The following is a 14,338-nucleotide window of genomic DNA, read 5'->3' on the forward strand; positions in this document are numbered from 1 at the left end:
CAGTCCTAAACTCATTATTTAAACCAAAGAAGAGCTCTTTTTAACTAACCCAAGCACCTGACGTCCAGCTCATTTGCAGCTAATCCCCATTTGCTTCAAAATGATATCCCTGCAGGAAATTTGGCGGTTTTCCCTTTGTAAATAGGATGGTGAATGGGGGGGTATGTGTGCTGTGGGGGGAACCGAGTCGCGGTACGGAAAAACCACAGAAAACAATCACAAGCCGATGGGCCGCTTACGCACAATTTAGTTTATAAATGGATTTGTGTGGAAAGTGGCCGCTCTGCTCCACAGACAGCACACATAAATCTCTTATCTCAGAAGCCATATGTTCCCACTTCCTCGCTGGGAGGTAAAATAAGACTCACTCTGGTTTGGAGGCAGAAGTGGTCAGCAGACGACAGTACTTAGAGAACACTGGTTTTAATTAAGGGGGCAAAGAGTTGGTTCCTCCATCCAACAATTTATTTATTTGTTAGAAGGAGAAAGAGGAGAGTTTTTTTTGGGGGGGGGAACAGTTGGAAAAACAGCCAAGGGAAAGCCACCACCACTGAAACTCTGGGAGATTAAATATAGCTATCCATGAAATTTACCTAGTAACTACATACCCTCCAACATTTCTCTGAGGAAAATAGGGATGGCCTATTCCATCATAATGGGACGCGGGTGGCGCTGTGGGTTAAACCACAGAACCTAGGACTTGCCAATCAGAAGGTCAGTGGTTCGAATCCCTGCAACGGGGTGAGCTCCCGTTGCTCAGTCCCTGCTCCTGCCAACCTAGCAGTTCAAAAGCACGTCAAAGCGCAAGTAGATAAATAGGTACCGCTCCAGAGGGAAGGTAAACAGCGTTTCTATGTGCTGCTCTGGTTCACCAGAAACGGCTTAGTCATGCTGGCCACAAGACCCGGAAGCTGTACGCCGGCTCCCTTGGCCAATATAGTGAGATGAGCGCCGCAACCCCAGAGTCGGCCATGACTGGACCTAATGGTCAGGGGTCCCCTTACCTTTACTTTATTCCATCATAATGGGACGTGAGTGGCACTGTGGGTTAAACCACAGAGCCTAGGACTTGCCGATCAGAAGATTGGTGGTTCGAATCCCCGCAACGGGGTGAGCTCCCGTTGCTCGGTCCCTCCTCCTGCCAACCTAGCAGTTCAAAAGCATGTCAAAGTGCAAGTAGATAAATAGGTACCACTCCAGAGGGAAGGTAAACAGTGTTTCTATGTGCTGCTCTGGTTCTCCAGAAGCGGCTTAGTCATGCCGGCCACATGACCCACAAGCTGTACGCCGGCTCCCTCGGCCAATAAAGTGAGATGAGCGCCGCAACCCCAGAGTCGGCCATGACTGGACCTAATGGTCAGGGGTCCCCTTACCTTTACTTTATTCCATCATAATAGGACGTGAGTGGCACTGTGGGTTAAACCACAGAGCCTAGGACTTGCCGATCAGAAGGTTGGTGGTTTGAATCCCCGTTCAGGGTGAGCTCCCGTTGCTCGGTCCCTGCTCCTGCCAACCTAGCAGTTTGAAAACACACCAAAATGTGCAAGTAGATAGTGGGAGTTGATCACTGTCAGGGTTTGCCAAGTGTGCCTTCCTCTTAGCACGTTTCTCCCTTGTGTCCTGAGTTTGAGTGTCTTCAAAGCCCATGACACCCTTGGTAAGTTCTTTACAGAACTTAAGCTTAATGGTTGTCATTTTAATTGGATTTTAATTAATTTTTATAATGAAATGTTTTTAGAATGTTACACTATTTTATTGTTGTTAGCCGCCCTGAGCCTGGCTTCGGCTGGGGAGGGCGGGATAAAAATAAAATTATTTATTATTATTATTATTATTATTATTATTATTAAAGGCTGTTCTCCAACTGGAGCGCTCACAGGGAGGCCAGTGTTTCCCGGTTGTCTGTGTTTATACTAAAAAGAATTAGATATGACTTGAGAGAGTCTTTAAACCTTTTTTGTTGACCACCAGCATTACGCTTTCCATTTTTAAGTTCTGAATAGAGTAGTTGCTTTGGAAGTCGATAACCAGGCATCCACACAACACGCCCAGACCAACGAAGTTGATGTTGAAGAATCATTGCTTCAACACTGGTGATCTCTGCTTCTTCCAGTACACTGGTATTAGTTTGCCTGCCTTCCCAAGTGATGTGTAAAATTTTTCAGACACTGTTGTTGCAATCTTTTGAGGAGCTGTAGATAACGTTTATAAGTGGTCCATGGTTTGTTTTTGATTTTAAATAATTTTTATTAATTTTCTTTTCTCAAAACAAATATCCAACATTATTGTTAAACATACATTTTCCAATTTCCCCCCTCCCTGTTGACTTCCCTCAACTACCATTTCTGGTTTATTACCTCAGATGATACATTATCCTGTTTATATACAATATTATGCTATCACATTGTTATACAGTCATACCTCATGTTACGTTTGCTTCATGTTACGTTTTTTCAGGTTGCGTCCCATGGTGACCCAGAAGTACCGGAAAGGGTTACTTCCGGGTTTTGCCACTCGCGCATGCGCAGACGCACAAAATGACGTCACGCGCATGCGCAGATGCAGCGAATCGCGACCTGCGCATGCTCAGACGCGGGTTGCGTTCTTTTCAGGTTGCGAACGGGCCTCCGGAACGGTTCCCGTTCGCAACCAGAGGTACCACTGTACATCTTGTTCTCTATAAGTGGTTCAGGTTAATAATGATAGATTTTGCTAAGCCCCAGTAATATTGCCCAATGCTGCCACCCCCCCACCCCCCACAGAGGCAGGAGGGACCAAAACTTCTTGCAACCCAGTTGTGTGTTACAGCTTTGTTGCTACTTCCCAAAAGGCCAGGTGGAGCAAGGCAGAGTGTATTGCGGCCAACCACCAGTTGCCTCCATATACGTGGCATTCGCACCACTAAACGCTGACCCCAAACAAGACCGGAAAAGCCATTCTAAAGGAGCTGCTGGAAAGGAAACGCGAGTTGTGCTTCCTCTAAGGCCAGAGGCACCGGGAGGCGAGGGGCCTCTGGGAACAAGGATCTTCCTGGACCCCTTGTCTGAATTTTCAAGCAGCGAAATCTCAGTATCAGTATCAGCCCAAGTCCCACCACTGTGGCTGTGCAATATTTGGCCAGATGCAACTGACAGGGACAGGAACCTTGCTGGGCTGGGACAGACACTTCCTGCAGAAAAGAAAAGCCTTTGCATTAAAGGCACAGGATCCTATATCTGTAATGGCCAGCACACCAAAAACTACAGCAGCCTGTTCTGTTCCCTCCCCGCCCTGTGGCTGTAACAGTCGTATGAGCTGCAAAATTAAGTGATGATGCTTATTTCCAGGTTGTGAAAAGCTGTGATCAAAGGAATAATTTGGAAGAGCTCGATAGAAACTGTTCCGACTCTGTATGTAGTGTAATGTTATAACATAGTTCTGATTTCCCCTGTGAATGGTCTGCGTGAGTGTCCATACTTTTGTAAACTTATTAAAGGTTACAAATCTTAAAGCAATATTTCCCCCCACCAATTTCAGCAATATTCTACTTTCGTTGAGAAGACAAACAAGAGGTTTTGTTTCACACGATCAGATGCTCTTAAACTTGGGCCTCCCAAAAGTCTCCTACTTTTGAGTAGCCATGCAGAGAAAATAATAATAATAATAATAATAATAATAATAATAATAATAATAATAATAATTTATTTATACCCCGCCCAGCTGGGTGGGTCTCCCCAGCCACCCTGGGCAGCTTCCAACAAAGTATTAAAATACAGTGGTCTGTTAAACATTAAAAGCTTCCCTAAACAGGGCTGCCTTCAGATGTCTTCTGAAAGTCTGGTAGTTGTTCTTCTCTTTGACATCTGGTGGGAGGGTGTTCCACAGGGTGGGTGCCACTACCGAGAAGGCCCTCTGCCTGGTTCCCTGTAACTTGGCTTCTTGCAGTGAGGGAACCACCAGAAGGCCCTTGTGCTGGACCTCAGTTTCCAGGCAGAACGATGGGGGTGGAGACTCTCCTTCTAGTATAAGAAAAGCCCTGCTGGATCCTGTTTTCACAGCGACCAACCAGATACCTTTGCAAAGTCTGCAAGCAGCACCTGAGTACAGCAGGACTCTCACCTGCGTCTTCCAGCAACTGGAATTCAGAATACAGTAATTACCTCCTCCCACCTTGGTTGGAACAGTCCAGCTATCACAGTTAGCAGCTAGCAATAGCCTTTAAACCTCATGAATTTGTCTAAGCCTCTTTCACTGTCTCTTAATGAAAGCCATCTAACTCCACTTTCAATCCTGATTAACTCACCTACATTCGCAGCATTTAGGGGAGCCAGTGAGGAGACCACCATTCCCAATCCTCACTAGGCCGGAAAGACGCTCATTGGCTGACCATCACTCGTTCTCAGCCTAACCCTACCTCACAGGGTTGTTGTGGAGGACAAAACGGGGAGCAGGAGAACGCTGTGTGCTGCCGACTTGAGGTCCTTGGAGGAAAAAGGTGAGACACAAATGCAAATAAATAAATAAGATTTGGATTTATTAGCGATGATTATTGTTGTTTAAATGGGACGTGGGTGGCGCTGTGGGTTAAACCACAGAGCCTAGGACTTGCTGATCAGAAGGTTGGTGGTTCGAATCCCCGCAATGGGGTGAGCTCCCATTGCTCAGTCCCTGCTCCTGCCAACCTAGCAGATCAAAAGCAAGTCAAAGTGCAAGTAGATAAATAGGTACCACTCCAGCGGGAAGGTAAACGGTGTTTCCATGCGCTGCTCTGGTTCGCCGGAAGCGGCTTAGTCATTCTGGCCACATGACCCGGAAGCTGTACACCGGTTCCTAGATGACCCTTGTGGTCCCTTCCAACCCATGTGGTCCCATGATTCTACGATATTTACATTGGCTCCTGGTACATTTCTGAGCACCATTCAAAGTATTGGTGCTGACCTTTAAAGCCCTAAATGGCCTCTTGGTCCTATATACCTGAAGGAGCGTCTCCACCCCCATCGTTCAGCCCAGACACTGAGGTCCAGCTCCGAGGGCCTTCTGGCGGTTCCCTCCCTGCGAGAAATGAGGTTACAGGGAACCGGGCAGAGGGCCTTCTTGGTGGCGGCACCCTCCCTGTGGATCACCCTCCCATCAGATGTCAAGGAAATAGACAACTATCTGGCTTTTATAAGACATCTGAAGGCAGCCCTGCTTAGGGAAGTTTTTAATGACTGATGTTTTAATGTATTTTTAATCTTTCGTTGGAAGCTGCCCAGAATGGCTGGGGAGACCCAGCCAGATGGGAGGGGTAGAAATAATAAATAATAATAATAATAATAATAATAATAATAATAATAATAATAATAATTTGAAGGCAGCCCTGTTTAGGAAAGCTTTTAATGTTTGATGACAATTATGTTTATTGATTTATATTTTATTTCCCCCCTTTTCCCTCTGTATTTTGTTATAAGCCGCCCAGAAGCTGCAGCAACCCAGGCAGATGTTGTAGTATTAAATAATAAAATTGTTATGATGATTGAAATAATAAAACAAAACAAAACAAATACACTAATGTTCAACAATCCTATATACACTTGTTTTCCAAAGCTTTCAAGCACGGACTTCCCTCCTTCCCTTCAACAGGGTTTCATATTAATCTTTCATTTATCACAGATTATCTACAGCTTTTAGAGGGGTGCCCAAAGAGAGAATCCGGCCAGCCCTGAGCGGGCACCACCTGAGCAGCGAGATCTCCCCCTGGAGCAGAGCTTGCAAAAAGAAAGAAGAAGAGGTGGGAAAGGGTCCAGCGCCCGGATCCGAAAAGCGCCGACCCCGCAGAAGCCTTCCCGGGCTCCTATTGGCTGCGGGCGCCTTTGCCGTCATCTCTTCCTGTAGCTTTTGTCCCCGAGCCCTTTGCCGAGAGCTGCGCTCTGCAGCTGTGCAGGACGAACCCGAGAGAGCGTCAAGTTTCCAGGCGCTTGGCTATTAAATCCTCGCATCTTTTCTGTTTCGCTTTGTTTTTGCACCCACCCGGGCTTGATCCAGGGGGGGGGGCTATTGAACCCCTCCACCTTCTCCTCCGTGATTCCTTTTCTTTGCGTGCAAGCAGGAAACTTGTTGCGGCGGAGTTTTCCCTCCCCTTTCCGCGAAGAGGTGCGCACGGACGGATTGCATCAGGAGTTTGCAGCTGGAGAAAACACTCATATTCTGGATTTCCTTCTTTTCCTGGGGTGGGGTGTTCAGCTGCCGTGGACCTCTGAGGGGGCTTGGAGGCGAAAGAAGTCGCGATCCGGCGCCCCCTCCCTCCCCATCCTGGTGTGCGGAGTGGGGGCCCCCCCATCTCAGCCCATTTTCCTCCGCCTCCTCTCCAAGTTTGGCATCGCGAAAAAAGGCATCGGATATGGAGAACTCGGAAGCGAGGACGACCTCATAAGAATCTCCCTCGACTTCTTGCAAAAACGAAAAAAGGCAAGATTTATTTTATTTATTGCAGCTTTTCCTGGAGGGGTAGGGGCTTAAAATCTTTCCTCCGCCACCCATTTCACAATCTGCATCGATGGAGGGGTGCTTGGTTTCGGTTGTGTGTGTGTGTGTTTTTTTGCGCGCGGGGGGGGGGGTGGACTTTATTTTATTTTAATTTTAGTGCTGCGGGATCGAGCGAAGTTTGTTGGGACTCCACCTTCTGCTGCTTCTGAAAACTTTTTTTCTCCTCTCCTCTCCGCGTCTCGCGTTTCCTGTTTCGTGTTGTTGGCTCCTAAGACTCCAGTACAAGCGTCGTCTTCTTAACGCGCGCCGCTCCGAAAAAAGCTTGCCAGATATTCCGCGATCAGCCACCCAGCCCTCCCCTGATTCACCATAATCCAGTGACCTTTTGGGTTATGAAATCCTTAGTCAGTGATGGTGGCGGAGATCGAGTCGGAGAGCTGCAAAACTTCGGGATTAACTATAGCGATCGGTGGCACAAGCTTCCAAAGTCCTGTCTAAAACTCCACAAAGGTTGCATCCATGATTTTTTTCATCCTATGAAAGCAGGATTTTAAAATATGAGTAACTTTGGTTGCTCTGGTACCTGTTAGTCCTTATCCAGAAGTTCCTGGTTCAGTTCTGAAAATTCTGATGAAATATTTTTTTTAAGTGGGTGCCCATGTGCATGTACAGAGTGCTTTTCACTTAGCACAGAGTAATCTCAAAAAGTGTTCTAAAGTTGGGGGAAAGTTCTGGCTTGGACAAGACCGCTTTTTTTTTTTACATTTTAAACCTGCATTTATATATATGTGTGTGTGTGTTATTGTCTGTTATATTTACTTAAGGTTTCTCTTTTGGGCGTTGTGCGAAGTAACTTCAGTTAATCTGCATACACAGCAGTATGTAAGAGAGACTTTGGGGCTGAACCGTTTCTTGCAAACCAGACTGACGTGCTTCTGAGGAGTTCATATATTTATTTTTTTATATACCACATTAGTTGTGTTAAAGATGATTTCCTGCAGAGTTTGGCATTGCTGCGGCAGGTGTTGCTTTTGCAGCTGGGAACCAGTCCAGGAAATTCGTTATGAGTAGGAGCCTCCGAAACTGAAGGCTGGAGTTTTCTCTTGCCCATGTGCAGAATTCTTTTCCCAACTCCTGCACAGATCTGGATTTAAAACAAAGACTGCAAGTCAATTTCAGACACGCTTGTGAGCCTTGGCATATAATAGCCCAGCCCAACCAACAACAATTTTGTGAATAATCTGTGGGTGTCAACCTGACAACCAACACTGGGATGATGGAAATAAGGGGTGTGGCACTCAACTCACACCCCTCACTCTTTATATAGAGTATAGCACTTGTTTCAAAACCACTCCCCACTCTTGTGCACTGATTGTCTACAAATCCCATCTCCTGCACAGATTTGGGAAATTTGGAATGAGAAAAACCTGGCTTTGAATTTGCTGAGGGTTTATTTGTTTGTTTTCTTGCCGTTTCCCACGGATTTATTTATTATGGGATGCCTCCTCCTCCTGCTTTCCTCCCCACCCTCCACCCTGCTCTTGTTCTTGACATAAGTGGAGGAAAAGAAGTCAAAGCAATTAGATAATCTGAACAGCAGTAAAGACTTCAGACTCCATTATTAGTACAGCTGGAGGCAGCTTCTGGGTAATTTAACACACGTTTGATTGCTTTGTGGCGTATCAAGGATACCTTTTAAAGCGACAAAATAAGCGAAGGCCGTCAAGGAGGGGCAGGGAAATTGTGTTCTCTGGCCCCTTCGCTTTTCAGTTCATGATATGTAAGTATTGGCTGGAGAGTCTTAATCTGCTTTTTTAATGAAGGAGGTGGGGAGGGAGTAACAGTGTTTGGTGGTAGTTATTCTGGATTAAATGGGACGCGGGTGACGCTGTGGGTAAAACCTCTGTGCCTAGGGCTTGCCGATTGCATGGTCGGCGGTTCGAATCCCCGCGGCGGGGTGAGCTCCCGTCTTTCGGTCCCTGCTCCTGCCCACCTAGCAGTTTGAAAGCACCCCTAAGTGCAAGTAGATAAATAGGTACCGCTTTATAGCGGGAAGGTAAACGGCGTTTCCGTGTGCTGCGCTGGTGCCGGCTCACCAGAGCAGCTTCGTCACGCTGGCCACGTGACCCGGAAGTGTCTCCGGACAGCGCTGGCCCCCGGCCTCTTAAGTGAGATGGCCGCACAACCCTAGAGTCGGACACGACTGGCCGGTACGGGCAGGGGTATCTTTATTCTGGATTAATGGGGAAGGAACAAATTAGGACCAGAATTAGCTCCATTTCCCCCATTTTTCTAAGACTAAAAGTGACAACGCTACAATATATGGGAGCGAAACTACCTAGAAACTGCAACAGGGGAGAGTATTATTGTGGACGAATCCTGCCTGCGAGTTTCTCAAGGGCATCTATTGGGTTGGCCACTGTGAGAACAGGATGCTGGACTTGAAGAGCCATTGGCCTGATCCAGGAGACAGACTCTCCTTACATTCCTAGAAGGTACATCAATAAGTCCCTCCCTTTTTAAAGGGCAGAACGTAAGAAGAGGCTACTGGATCAGACCAGTGGCAGTGGCCCATGCAGTCCAACATCATGTTCCCAAAAGGGCCAACCAGATTTTATTTATTACCGGTAGTTTATTTATTTATTTATTTATTTATTGAATTTATATACCGCCCTATACCTGGGGGTCTCAGGGCGGTTCGCAGAATATAATCAAGATACAAAACCAGATGTTTGCAAACATATCTGAGAACTGTGGTTGACTCATTCATTCATTTATTGCATTGGACTAAAATCCATTACAAGTGCAGAGAATAGTGCAGGGAGTTGTTTTTGAATTTATTTATTTTTTAAGAAAAACACACCATGATCCCTTGTGGGCATAGGAGATGAAAGAAAATAGCTGGAACGGCTACAGTTTATTTATTTATGCTGCGAACTACCCTCAGATCTAGGATAGGGTGGCATGCAAATGAAATGATAAGAATTAAGAATAGTATTGATTTACCGTAATTAAATTCGTACGCCTCCCTTCACCCAAAGATCACAGGGCAGTTTGCAGCACAAAACAGAACATTCGCTTAGAGTATGGATAGTTGGATTGAAGGTGGACATTCTGTGACATCACAGCAGCTCAGCAAATGGCTGAGGGTATAATAATAATAATAATAATAATAATAATAATAATAATAATATTTATTATTTATACCCCGCCCATCTGGCCGGGTTTCCCCAGCCACTGTGGGCAGCTTCCAACAGAATATTAAAATACAATAGCCTATTAAACATTAAAAGCTTCCCTGAGCAGGGCTGCCTTCAGATGTCTTCTAAAAGGTATGGCAGTCAGGTAGCCATTTCTTGGTTTATATTTATTTGTTGCCACCTTCCTCTAATCGAGGTGAGGGTGCTGGGCTTCGCAGGTAATCTCTGACTCAGTAACTGACACACGAAACCTCCATACACAGTATGAGAAGAGCATTTTAAAACCTTGGATTCTTAGTGCTACGAAAACATACACCCCTCCAGTTCTGCGTCAGAACTTGTTTCAGGAGAAAAGAGCTTTTGTGGGGCACTAGAGAAGAATCCTGCTGGAATCTTGGTACCAGCCCTGTAACAGGAATTGGTTTCATGCTCCAACAGAGGATGGAAACTTCTGCTGGCTACCACGTTGCTTTGATTCTGTTGAACGGATTTCCAGTTTCACCCTTTTGGTTCATCTCAGTTCAACAAAGATTCTAGGCTACCCTATTCCCCATCCCACCTGCTTTCTAAAAACTGTATTTATAAGTCACCTAAAAAAATAGCCAGATATAATACAATCCCTAGAGTGTTAAGTCTACAACACAGCACTGAAATGGTCAATGTAAACCCGGGTGTGTGTGTGAAAACCATGCCAACAACATTGGATCACAACCTCAAACAGCTGAAAGGATCAGAACTAAAAGATTGGTGAGAATAAACAGGTCTATATGGCTGGTGTGGGATGGGGGTGGCTCTGTGGGTTAAACCACAGAGCCTAGGGCTTGCCGATCAGAAGGTCGGCGGTTCAAATCCCTGCGATGAGGTGAGCTCCCGTTGCTCGGTCCCTGCTCCTGCCAACCTAGCACGTCAAGTGCAAGTAGATAAATAGGTACCGCTCCAGCGGGAAGGTAAATGGTGTTTCCATGTGCTGCTCTGGTTTGCCAGAAGCGGCTTAGTCATGCTGGCCACATGACCCAGAAGCTGTTCACCGGCTCCCTCGGCCAATAAAGCGAGATGAGCGCCGCAACCCCAGAGTTGGTCACGACTGGACCTAATAGTCAGGGGTCTCTTTACCTTTATGTGGCTGGTGTAGGGGGGGGGGATGACATTAAATTAAGCACCAGGAAGACCTCCCTGGGGAAGTCATTCCAAAAGCAAAGGGGCCACCACCAGGAAGGCCCTTTCTGGTTACAAAATTATTCATGGCCTGGAGAAAGTTGGGTAGAGAAGACTTTCTGGATCTGAGGGACATCTCATGAAGGGGAATGCTGGAAGGTTCAGGACAGATAAAAGAAAGGGGCTTCTTCATGAAGCACATAGGTAGACTGTGGAACTCCCTGCTACAGGAAGCAGTGATGGGCCACCAACTTGGTTGGCTTTAAAAGAGGACTGGACAAGTTCACGGAGGGGAAGACTATCAATCGCTGCTGATGACCAGTTGCCGGAAGCCACTGGGCTGAGTGGGAGTGCTCTTGTTTCTGTTTGGGGCATCTGGGTGGCTGCTGTAAGAACAGGATGTTGGACTAGAATTGGCCTGATTCTGCAGGCTCCGCTTTGTTTTCTTGAGTTGCCATGTGCTATTTCTCAGCTTTTGGGGTGTCCATGTGGGAGCTGGAGCAAGCGAGCTCCATGTCTTGGAGGTCAATAGGAGCTGTTACTTTGCATGGGTCCAGAAGAGACTGCCAGGACCTGGTCTGACCCCAAACTCTTCCTCTATCAAAAGACCCAGAGTGATCACAGATCCAGGAGATCCTGGGGGAATAGATGGTGCCCCCAACTCTGGCACTGAGCATGGTTTGCATCCGAACGAAGACCTCATTGAGCCCGTTGCCATGGAAGGACCCATGGAGGGGGGTCTATGACTCACCTGTGGCAGGAAAAAATCCCTCCCAGCTTCAGAGAATGTAGAAGCCACAGAGGCCAAAGTAAATTGGCCACATCATGGAGGAACGTGTGTCTTGAAGCCCAAGGGGGACAGAGCGACTCATGAGTAAGGGATTCCTTGGGAGGAAGGGACTCAGTGAAAGCAGAATTAAGTGCTTGCAGCTGTTTTTGGGTGGGGCCTGAGGCGCCAAACTATAGGGCAGAGCAGTCCTAACCATGTCAACTCGGAAGTCCTTTTCAATACACTGGATTTTGACACTTTCTGGGCAAGCTCGCATGTCAGTGGCCTGTGCCTCTCAGTTGAAGTCTGCTAGCTGTTGGGACAAACGTCGTTCAGGTCACAGGACTCTTCTGAGCTGTGCTTCGATTTCATTGACTGATCCTCTGTGCTACTGACCTTTCAAAGACCTTGCCTCTCGGTCTTTGAGGTTGCTGACCTCAGCTATACGGATACGCTTGTTTTTTGGGTTTCTCCTGAGTGATGGCACTGTGTTTCTGACCTCAGTCGGTTGTGGACCCAATTGTGGGGAGGTGTACAAAACCCAGGTGGAGTCTCGACTCTGTTGAAGCCCTTTGCTTTACTGGATTGGCAACAGAGAGGGCTGTGTGTTTTTCAGTACAATCAGCTGTACAAAGGTAAAAGTCACACCCATTGCTCTGCCCAGTTTTGCTTCTGGCCCTACAGTGGTACCTCGGGTTACATACGCTTCAGGTTACATACACTTCAGGTTACAGACTCCGCTAACCCAGAAATAGTGCTTCAGGTTAAGAACTTTGCTTCAGGATGAGAACAGAAATCGTGCTCCAGCGGTGCGGCAGCAGCAGGAGGCCCCATTACCTAAAGTGGTGCTTCAGGTTAAGAACAGTTTCTGGTTAAGAACGGATCTCCGGAACGAATTAAGTACTTAACCAGAGGTACCACTGTACTGTTTTTTTGCCTCTCACCCCAAGCACCACTGTTACGTGAACCATGGAAATTTGACAGCGAGGAAATGTGGTCCCTAGGCTGAAAAAACTTCCCTGCCCTGACTTATATTCTCACCACTGACATCTTCGCTCTCTGATGAGCTGCTGGGTCACTGTTTGCAACTGGACTTTCCTTCCCCTCCTCTGGAAGCCATATGGGCACTCCTAAAGTGACTCTGTGCTTCTGCCTGGGTCTTCTGGTCCCTTCACTCTTGAGGGTAGGACAGGAGCTTATTGGAGGGGGGGGGCTCCCTTGGGATTATTGCGGGTTTCTCTGTTTCTCCATGTCATTGGGGTTCTCCCAGTGTTAGAAACTGAGATATTTAAGCTAGGTGCCAAATGGCTCATTAAACCAAGGTTATAGTCACCCAAACGGAATGTCTAGTTGCCATTTTGGAGCAAGATGGCTCTAAAGTCTTATTTTTCAAACGAAGGACTGATTGTGATTTATTATCAGTTAAGCACCTGGCTAGTTCAGGTGGCAACCTTGGGCTAGGTTAAGAACCTTGAGAGCTTAAAGAAGAAAAGTCACTTGTCCAGGGAAAATCCACACACATGTATATACAGTGGTACCTCGGGCTACAGACGCTTGAGGTTACAGACTCCGCTAACCCAGAAATAGTACCTCAGGTTAAGAACTTTACTTCAGGATGAGTACAGAAATCGCATGGCGGCAGTGGGAGGCCCCGTTAGCTAAAGTGGTGCCTCAGGTTAAGAACAGTTTCAGGTTAAGAACGGACCTCCAGAACGAATTAAGTTCTTAACCTGAGGTACCACTGTATATGGCGTTTCCGTGCGCTCTGGTTTCCGTCACTGTGTTCCATCGCACCAGAAGTGGTTTAGTCATGCTGGCCACGTGACCCAGAAAGCTGTCTGTGGACAAACCCCGGCTCCCTTGGCCTGAAAGCGAGAAGAGCGCTGCTACCCCATAGTCGCCTTTGACTGGACGTAACCATTTCACCTTCCCCTTTTCACTTTTACAGGACGGGTTATTAGCGTGTGAAAACTGGGCCAGAGTTGATGGCTGGCCAGCAGACAGTCTAAAAGTAGAACGAGTGGAACAGAGGTTGGGTCAGATTGGCTCTCTGGGCAGTGATTGACAGCATTGGGAGGCTTCTGTGATGTGATGGCGGCATCCCTGGTTGAATTGCTTGCGGCTCCTTCCTCCAGCTCCCGTAGCAGGGGATCATTTTTCTGACCTGCAAGACTTCTGCTTCACGCATGTGGCACACCTGACCAGCTTCCCCGTGGAGCTGTTTCTTTGTATGTGTGTTTTACCGCCTCCTGGCCCTAGGGACACACAAGGGGCAGGCTGGACTTCCGAAACAGTTAAATATAGTCGCTGCTTGGCCAGCGGACGGACGTGCCGCGACGAGTTTCGCCCGCCTTGTGCCAAAGCGAGAATTGATTTGGACTGTGTGGAAGCGCAGAAAAATAAACCTCTTTGGTGGAAGGTGTCTCTGAGCTCGGTGGGATTCCTGCGGCTTCCAGGAGAATGTGCCGCTGTCGATTTCAAAGGCCCCTTTATATCCCTCTCCATTAAAGTGGTGTTTTTGGGGTCTTTTTCTCCCCCACCCCTGCTCCTCCTCGGTGTGTCTTGGTTTTCAGTGCTCAGAAAGCCACAACTGGCGCTGTGTTTTGCAAGTGCTAAAAAGAGATGCTTTATGTCGTAGGCCATTGGAGCTGCTTCGTGGAGACATGCATCCACTCAGACAGCAGTGGGGGCAGAAGGCGGACTGAACTTGAAACCTGAAGCAAAGAGGGAAATGCTCTCTTAATAGCTGCTGGACTAGATTGAGATGTGG

At 47.2% G+C, this 14,338-nt stretch overlaps 1 protein-coding gene across 1 annotated transcript in view; it reads left to right on the forward strand.

Moving 5' to 3' along the window:
- The first annotated feature begins 5,855 nt into the window (after positions 1-5,855).
- Positions 5,856-14,338, forward strand: part of LOC309353170 (mitogen-activated protein kinase kinase kinase 3-like) — a 114,474-nt gene continuing 105,991 nt past the window's right edge. Inside the window, exon 1 of the mRNA XM_081882410.1 lies at positions 5,856-6,426. The gene's annotated coding sequence lies outside the window, so the exon portion shown is untranslated. The remainder of the gene's footprint in view (positions 6,427-14,338) is intronic.

The sequence above is a fragment of the Podarcis melisellensis genome (assembly GCF_964234715.1).
Source record: "Podarcis melisellensis genome assembly, chromosome: 12".
NCBI lineage: Eukaryota > Metazoa > Chordata > Lepidosauria > Squamata > Lacertidae > Podarcis > Podarcis melisellensis.